Source organism: Teleopsis dalmanni, chromosome 2 (assembly GCF_002237135.1).
Source record: "Teleopsis dalmanni isolate 2A chromosome 2, ASM223713v2, whole genome shotgun sequence".
Lineage (NCBI taxonomy): Eukaryota > Metazoa > Arthropoda > Insecta > Diptera > Diopsidae > Teleopsis > Teleopsis dalmanni.
In genome coordinates, this window is record NC_051847.1 from 74685606 (window position 1) to 74694496 (window position 8891).

An 8891-nucleotide genomic window follows, 5' to 3' on the forward strand; every position below is an offset into this window, starting at 1 on the left:
CAATGGCTTTGTAGCCAATACCTAGTGGTTATAGGAACAGGTGTCAAATTCTTTAGGGTATCACAATGGACCTCATGGTCTAAGTGAGTCTTCGGACGGCCCCAGTAACCTAACCTAACCTAACCTACATAGCTTTAAGTTTGGATACATATCGGTAGTAGAGTTATAGAAGAAAAAAGAACTGGTTAGCCTGTGTTAAACCTAAAAGAGTTTAAATTAAAAAATTTTTTGAGAACCAAGTTACAGCGGAAGGAGGGTTTCGCAGTTAAGTGTTTAGAATAGAAATTTTTTTTTTGAAAAGTTGACGTTAGATACGTCGGAATAGTTGTATGTATATTGACTACATTAAACTGCGATAAATGTATGTCTATTTGTTTGATACAAATTTTGTTATTTTAAAAAATGTGTCTTAGATTATTCTCTTTGATATGTAAAACCGAACAGATTGTATTTAAAAAAATGTGTTTTTTTTCTTATCTTTAAGCTGGTACACTGTGTCACACAATGGTAACCGCTTAAAACTTGCAGCGCTAAGTTTTATTAAGCATGGACATTATTTCAGTGTGTTTTACAAAGCTAAAGAGTTCATAACAATGCTATAATACATCGCTTAATTGTTTTGTGTGTATTAAACATTATTTATTTATTATTTCATGTAAAAATTTTCAAGTTTATTTCTTAAAAACTAAGCTATATAAATATATGGCGTAGTAGAAAAAGTTTTCAAAATAGTGTTTAGTCTTTATTATAAGCAGTTCTCATGGGCGTGCCCAGGAAATCGGAATCGGGACAAGCGCTAAATGTTGATAAGCCTAGTTGTCATACCAGTACTTTGTATTAAATGAAAAGGTTTGTACTAGTACAGTAATGGGTTATCATTTTGTTGTATATGTATATTATCTCTGCGTCAAGAACAACCAGTAACTGTTTTTAGTATGTCTTCCTCACAGAAGAAACTTGTTTCATATGAAATTTCTGTGACCGTAACAGATTAAGAGCTCTTCCCTAGATTTAGTTCTGGACAAAGCTTTTAAGGGCTTTGTGTAATCATTAGTGAAATCGGTACAAAAGGACTCTTCTGGCCGCAGTGCCGGCTGTTGGGCGATTTCATTCAATTAATTTCAATAATAATAATATCTTCCTCACAGTTATGTTTAACTGTACATATCGTATCTGTTACTTAACATTTTTTTACTTGTATATATTATATTATTTAAAATAAAACTGTCATTCTTAAAGAATACTGTAGCTAACTGAATAATAAGAATTTTTTTAAAGGAAATATCGATAAAGAATTCCTCGTAATTTACTGCAATAGTAATTCTATGCTTGAATGACTGAAAATTTAGGTTGTGGGAATGATTGTTGTGGTCGCAGTGCTCTTTCACAAGTAAATAAAGAATATCAATTATAATGGTATTATGTTCTATTTGTTTGTGAAATATTGTTTAGTGTTAATTGTATGACTAATATAAGCATTGAATCGTTTTCGAAATTAATGTGTAGATTATATTATCTACATATTTTAATAAGATTTAAATGTTTAAGATAAGGTTTATTATTTGAATGTTCATCCTCTGTCTTTGGAATGTCCAATTTTAGTGTTTCCTATAATTGTTTTTTTGTTCTGAGATCACATTAGTTAATGAACATATTATATATATTTATTTAAATTGCATATGTGCGATTTATATCTATAATTTAAATTTGCATCCATTGTGGAATCCTTTGGTATACCGAATATTAGTGCTTCTTGCAATTGTTTTCGTACTAAGCTTATATTAAATTATGATTATATTATATGGTATATATTTATATAAATTGCATATGTGCTGGCGAAATAAAAGTGATAAATCGTATAATTCCACACGGGTGACAAATGTTGGGTTAAAAGCAGTACACATATGCGCTCGTTTATATTAAGGTTGAGCACCTGCCCTGACTAGACATTTTATTGAAATGGAACTGCACTTTATTTTATTATTATTTATTTATTATTATTTTTTTTAATGCACTTCCTTTTGTATTCTATCAACAAAAATGTGCTTACATGTGCATACATACAAATTATATAGACATTGCGAAATGGAAAATTTCCACATCAAATAAAAATACAAATACCCTACTTTAGAGCACAAATCCTTAACATAACATTACATGGTTTCAGGATTGCAGTAAATGATATGCAGGCAGGATCGTGTAGTATAAGAATAACTAAAAATTCAAATAAGTTTCAGGTAATTATAAATGTTTTCTTTTTTAATTTCTTTCCATCATCCTACCGTCCTACCATCCTGCCGTTCTGCCGTTCTGCCGTTCTGCTATCCTGCCATCCTGCACATAAAAGGCAGTTGACTCGCGGTAGTTGCAACGCAGCAGTGCTGTGAATTTTGTGAGCAAGGAAGGATTCCTTGTTCTTGTTTTTGTAGTGACTGGTGCAACCCTGCACAATTGTCATTTGCCCTGTTGTACGTGTGTATGTTTGTTTTGTATTTTATATCTATGTGAATATGTGTGTTTTTATTTTAAATTGTTATTTGTGTATATCAGTTTCTTTTGTTATACTTTTTTTTTATTACTTTTAAATTGCGGAGTGTGTATGCGTGCGTGCGTGCGTATGTTTGTGTATGCGTGTGTGTGTGTGTGTTTTAGTGGAACCAAAAAGAGTTTTCCTCTATTGTGTTTTATATATAATTTTTCTTGTGTTTATTATTATTTTTCTGTTGCAGCATTTGTATGGAACGTGTCCAAGTAGCAGATGCACAATTTTTTTAATCCCTCTGTTATAGTAACTTCCACTGAGCGGCGGCGGCGGCGACGACAACGTTGACGACGACGAGTACTCCTTTTGAGTTCTTGGCTGTGGTGTCAGTGTTAAAAAGTTTTAAAATTTTTATTATTTCTACAATGCGGACTAAAATATTATTTCCATATAAACATTTTGTTTTTTGTTTGTTTTTTTTTTTTTTTTTTGCTTTCGTTAGTTATATTTTTAATATTCCTTTGCTTATTTTTGCACTCGCTTATATTTGTGGCGAGTATGTGTATACAAACTAGTGTTGCTTATTATGGTGCATATGATGTTGGAAGGGTGTCTAGTTCCTTTAACATTCCTGTATAACATAATTCATCCTGGGCGTCTACTTGAATACGTTCTATTCTATTTATTTTTATTTATTATGTTTTTTTTTTCATGCATTGGTGTCCTAACACCCCCAAACACCCTTAAGTTTTACACTGACTTTTTCCATTTCGTCCTTCTTATTTTTTTTTGTTTTTTTTCTTCTTATTGTAACTTTTCCTTATAAAACTTTTTTTTCTTTCTTTTTATGTATTTTTTATTGCATTTGAATTGTTGGTTCATTATTATTGCTGCTTTTGTTAGTATTGTTATTTTTGTTGCCGTTGCGCTCCTCTTAGTATTGTAACAAGTAAAGTTGGGAGTCACTTTTCCTTGCATACACACAATTTTATACCTAGCACATCTACTGTATACTGTTCCATACTGTTCTTTGCCTACTCGCCTACTTGCCCATTTGGGTTGCTTACTTGGCATCAAACAACAACTACAACAACAACAACAACAACTACAACAACAACAACAACAACAACAACAACAACAACAACAACAACAACAACAAGTACGTACAATGCTAGACATAAAAAATTCACTTGTGTATCCCTATAATATTTTACCGTTGTAGTTTTGTTAAGCTGGTGACACTCAATGCTACTCAATGCTACTCAACAACGTCCCTCAACCTACAATCGCACCGTACCGCACCACAGAAACCCCATTTTCTTTACCCAAACCAAAGAATTTGCTTGCTACCTTTACGTGGCCCACATGTACATTTCCCTACTATCACCATATGATTTTTTGTTTGCTTCTTTGCTTACATAAAGCAACTCAATTTCAATGATGTCCTCCTCAGCTAAGAGCTCAGTTTAGCTCAGTTCAGTTCAGTTAAGTTCGGTTCGGTTCAGTTCAGTTCAGTTCAGTTTAGTTCTGTTCAGTTCAACATAGCTCCAGTTCCATCTCGTTCTGTTGCCTGCGGCGTAAACGCGCCAAATTTGCTTGCTCATTCCTGCGCTCATTTATGCTCATATATATTGTGCCTTTTAAGTGTTCGTCGGCGGTCGGTGGTTCTGTTCTGTTGTGTTCGGTTTAGTAAAATTCGTATCGGTTCGCAGTTCAAAAATTTAGTCCTGTTTGTGATTTTCTTGTGCCGCATTACTATTTTTCTCTTTATTCCTGTTATTATTCAACTGTTTCAATTTTTTATTTTTCGCATTCTCATATAGGTTTTTTCTTCCACATTTTGATAATAATTTATGTTCAGAATTTTCAGTATTTTCAGTATTCCAATCTGAAACATATAAACAATTCAGTTCACTCCTCTATACTTTTGCATATCCTCCACAAATAATATTTCCACATGTTCGTTAAGGTATGACTACTGCGTGCATTTGTATACAAATACATATAATATTATCTGAATATATATATAACACACAAGCAAGAGTGTGTTGGTACTTTACATATGGGCAAGTGTAGCCTTTGCCACCTTCCAGAACACTTTTAGATACTTTAGTATCGGGTCGTTTATTATGTATGTAGATACGTTGACTGAGTAGCGCGTCCTTTTCACAACAATTGTTAGCAGCGCTGTAGGCGAAAAATATATCTGCACTCGCATTTGTGCAGATAAGCAAGCATAAAAACGTGCATGCATTTTTAATATTTGAAAATACGAATACAAATACAAATACATTTGCATTTGCATTTGCATTTGGAATTGGAATTGTTTTAGATACATTTTTTGTTAGCAGCATTTATTTAATGTTTTGTATCTTTTCGATTGCAGCAGTCTCGTTTTTGTGTGTAGGTTTTTGTTTTTCGGACTGTTAAATGCAGTCAGTGCAATATCAATTCGTAAATATGCTGCATGTAAAAATATTATTCATATTCGCAAATAATTGCACTTTATTCATAAAACTGGATGGGTTTTTTTGCATATCTGCTCCGCATTGCTTTTGAACAACTAAAATCGCAGGCAATTTATTTTATGACTTGCGTAAAATGCGTATCTGTAGATAAATTAATCAGTAAATACACATTGAAAACTCTTGAGAGGCGTTAGTTGTGTAACTGTTATGTATCAATTATTTATTTGAATTTTCTTTTATTTTAAAATAACTAATTTGCAACACGTCACAAAAGCATACATGAGTTGCGGCATTTTTGCATTAAAAAAACATGAAATACGAGGGACGTATAACATAGTAAGGCAGTTAATTTTGTTATGTTTCTGAACACATATTTAATCTGATTTTTATTACTGACAAAATTTATACTTTCAATAGCATAGTAATATTATTTTAGATATATTAAACAAAATGAAATATATAAATATAGAGATATATATATTATGTTTCTAATTAATTTATTAATACCACAAGAACAAACAAAAAAAAATTACTAATTTATAGTATTTAATTCCACATACGTGTTACAGTATGGATTGTAGCGATTCTTTTTTGAAAGATATAGTTTAAAAATTTTATAATGATCTCAATAAAAGCAATGATCTTAAAATAAAATCATATAAAAATATAGCTCCCTCTAATCACTTTTACATTCTTTCTCGTTCTCACACACGCTCTCACTCACACTCTCACTTTCTGTCACATTTTCACTCTCTCTCTCTTTATCTCTCTCTCTTTCTCTCTCTCTTTCTCTCTCTTTCTCTCTCTTTCTCTCTCTTTCTCTCTCTTTCTCTCTCTCTCTTTCTCTCTCTCTCTCTTTCTCTCTCTCTCTTTGTCTCTTTATCTCTCTCTCTTTGTCTCTTTATATCTCTCTCTTTATCTCTCTCTCTCTCTCTCTTTATCTCTCTCTCTCTTTATCTCTCTCTCTCTCTCTCTCTCTCTCTCTCTCTCTCTCTCTCTCTCTCTCTCTCTTTCGCTCTCTTTCTCTTTTCTCTCTTTCTCTTCCTTTCTATTTCTCTCTCTCTTTCCTCTCTCTCTTCCTCTCTATTTCTCTCTCTTTTCTCTCTCTTTTCTCTCTCTCTTTCTCTCTGTTTTCTTTCTCTCGTTCTCTCTCTTTCTCTCTCTCTTTCTCTCTCTCTTTCTCTCTTTCAGTTCTCTGTCTCTCTTTCTCTCTCTCTCTTTCTCTCTCTCTCTCTCTTTCTCTCTCTCTCTCTCTTTCTCTCTCTCTCTCTCTTTCTCTCTCTCTCTTTCTTTCTCTCTCTCTTTATCTCTCTCTTCGTCTCTCTCTTTCCCTCTTTTTTTCTGTCTCTCTACTTCCCTCTCACACACACGCTCTATCGGTCAAACGCACTTTTTCTCACTCACGCTCTTTCGGTCACTTTCTCTCTCTCTCGCACACACGCTCCTTCACTCACACTCTCTATTTCTCTTACGAACTTTTTTATTCACTCTTTCGCACACACACTCTTTCTTTTGCTCTCTCTTTTTGCTTTCTCTGTTTTGTTTTGAGTTGTGTAAAAATCTTTCTATCACAGAACACACCAGTTACACAACGCGACTTAAACCACGATTGGTATATTTTGTAACCTATCTTACAAAAATTGACCCACAGATTTTGGTCATCTAAGAATTTTATTTGTTGGTTTTTCTATTTTCATTACGACTTTTTAATTGAACTACAGATCGACTTAAAAGGTTGCCTGTTATTTTTCATATTCGAAATTATTTCGTTTTCATCGATTTTGTTATTAATTTTATATCTCTAAAAAGGTGATTGGAATAATATGTTGCTATAACTTAAAACAATATTTTATTTGGTATTTGCTCGTTATTTAAGTCTCTTCATGCTTCCCTCGTTCTTAATACTCGATTCTGTCACTTTAACGTGTAATTTATACATGTAGTCTGCTCATTAAAAACTCGTTACAATGCTGTCTTTAACTGCTTAATATTGCTCAAGGTGGTTATTTTTATTATTTTTATCTCCGAATTAGGTGTAGTTTTCTAAGTTGAAGACATCGTATGATATAAAATGAAGAAAAAAAACAATTTAATTGAATAAAATAATGGCATGTATATAGCGCAAAATCAATCAAGTGTCATAAATGCCGTAGCAGATTGTATGTGAAAAATAGAAAGCCGTCTTTTAAAATTATGCACCTCTTTGTAAAACATTTATCGTGGGAAAAGTGCGTACCACTTGCAAATCTTGATTCATTGAGGAAGATATGCTTATATCAATTTATATGCTAATACATACCTACATATAATATACAATAAATTAAGTCACAAACAGTTTTTAATTAATTATATTTAATTTTTAATTACAATTATAATATATTATTTTATAAAAAAAATATAATATTATACGATTTTAGTAATAAATACAAATAACTTTAAAAATATAGAAAAATCTAGTTACAATACATAAAATAAATATATATTTCTATAATTTAAATTTCAATAAATAATATTATAAAAATATATGAAACAAATGAAATTATAAGAAATCAAGCGATAATAAATTTAATTTAATAAAAATCAAATTTTAAAAACTAAAATACTAATATTATAACAAAAATATATTTAATAAAATAATGATTCGCATTAAGCAATAATATTTAAAATTAGAACGTTATGTTATAATTTATATATGCACTTTACATAAATCAGATTATAAATATTAAATAAAAAGGTATATTAATAGTGTAATTATACATAATTAATATATATTATATTATTTAATAAAAATTCAAATTTGCACAAATAAATATTTTAAAATAAAATTATAAAATTATATTTATTTTTATTTATAAAGATAATAGATAAATGACAAGAAAAAGATAAATAAAATCATTTTATGGTATAGTAATCAAAAATTATAATTATTTTAGATTTTTTTTAAATAAACTTTAAATTATATTTTATAATATATTTATATATCTTTACAATACATTTATTTTAAAATACATAATGATTTATAAGATCAAGGCAATAAAATCATGCAATAATGCCTCTAAAAAAGGGTGGTATAGACATTTACCTAAAGAACTTAATTAAAATATAATTAATTAATTCAATTATTTGATAGCTGATGGTTTATGATTTCGATTTAATATAATACAGCAAGTGAATGTGTTAATGAAGTTTCACAGCAAATTAACATAACTCTAAGCTCGAACATACAAGTCAAGTACGGCTTTAGATCAGTTCCCTAATGGATACTGATTCTGTCTTTCAAATTTGTGAAGGTTAGAGTTCAGCCCTTGGTTCTTGAAGTTTAAAAATAATATTTACGAATAATTAAATATTATAAATTATTTCAAGACCTAAGATGATGAGTAATTGGCAGTACTCGAAATAACTGTTTAGTCACCCAAATATTTAATTCATTAAAAATGAAATAAAAATTTTGTTGTTACAATTCACTACTGTTATAAATTTAATAGTTTATACTTAGAATTAAGTTTATTTTGTTAAAACGGGCGTTAATAATCAGTTTAATATAAAATGATTTATTTTAAATATACTTTAATATAAAGATTATTATGTTATTATTTTTATATTGCATATGGAAATCATATTAGATTTTTTACTTTTATTTCACTTAATTTTTTTTGTGAAAATTTGTATTTTTGTTAAATAGTATAAAATATTTTATAGAGAAGTTTCGTAACAGTAATTCAGCTACAACAACAGAAATGATTTTTATAATATTTTAATTAATTAAATTTTTGGCTGACCTTACAGCTGTTTCCAATATGTAATCTTGTAAATAGTTTTTGTATTTAATTATTCGTAAATAATTTTTTTAGACTGCAAGTACCAGGAATCGAACTCGTACCCTGCCAGATTTGAAGCTTAGAGTCAGCGTTCTGTTAAAGTAAAAATATTCACTCCTG

General features: G+C 30.0%; 1 protein-coding gene across 1 annotated transcript in view; it reads left to right on the forward strand.

Moving 5' to 3' along the window:
• Positions 1-8891, forward strand: part of LOC119674866 (GTP-binding protein ypt3-like) — a 29134-nt gene that overhangs the window by 19355 nt on the left and 888 nt on the right. The gene's annotated exons all lie outside the window — the stretch shown is intronic.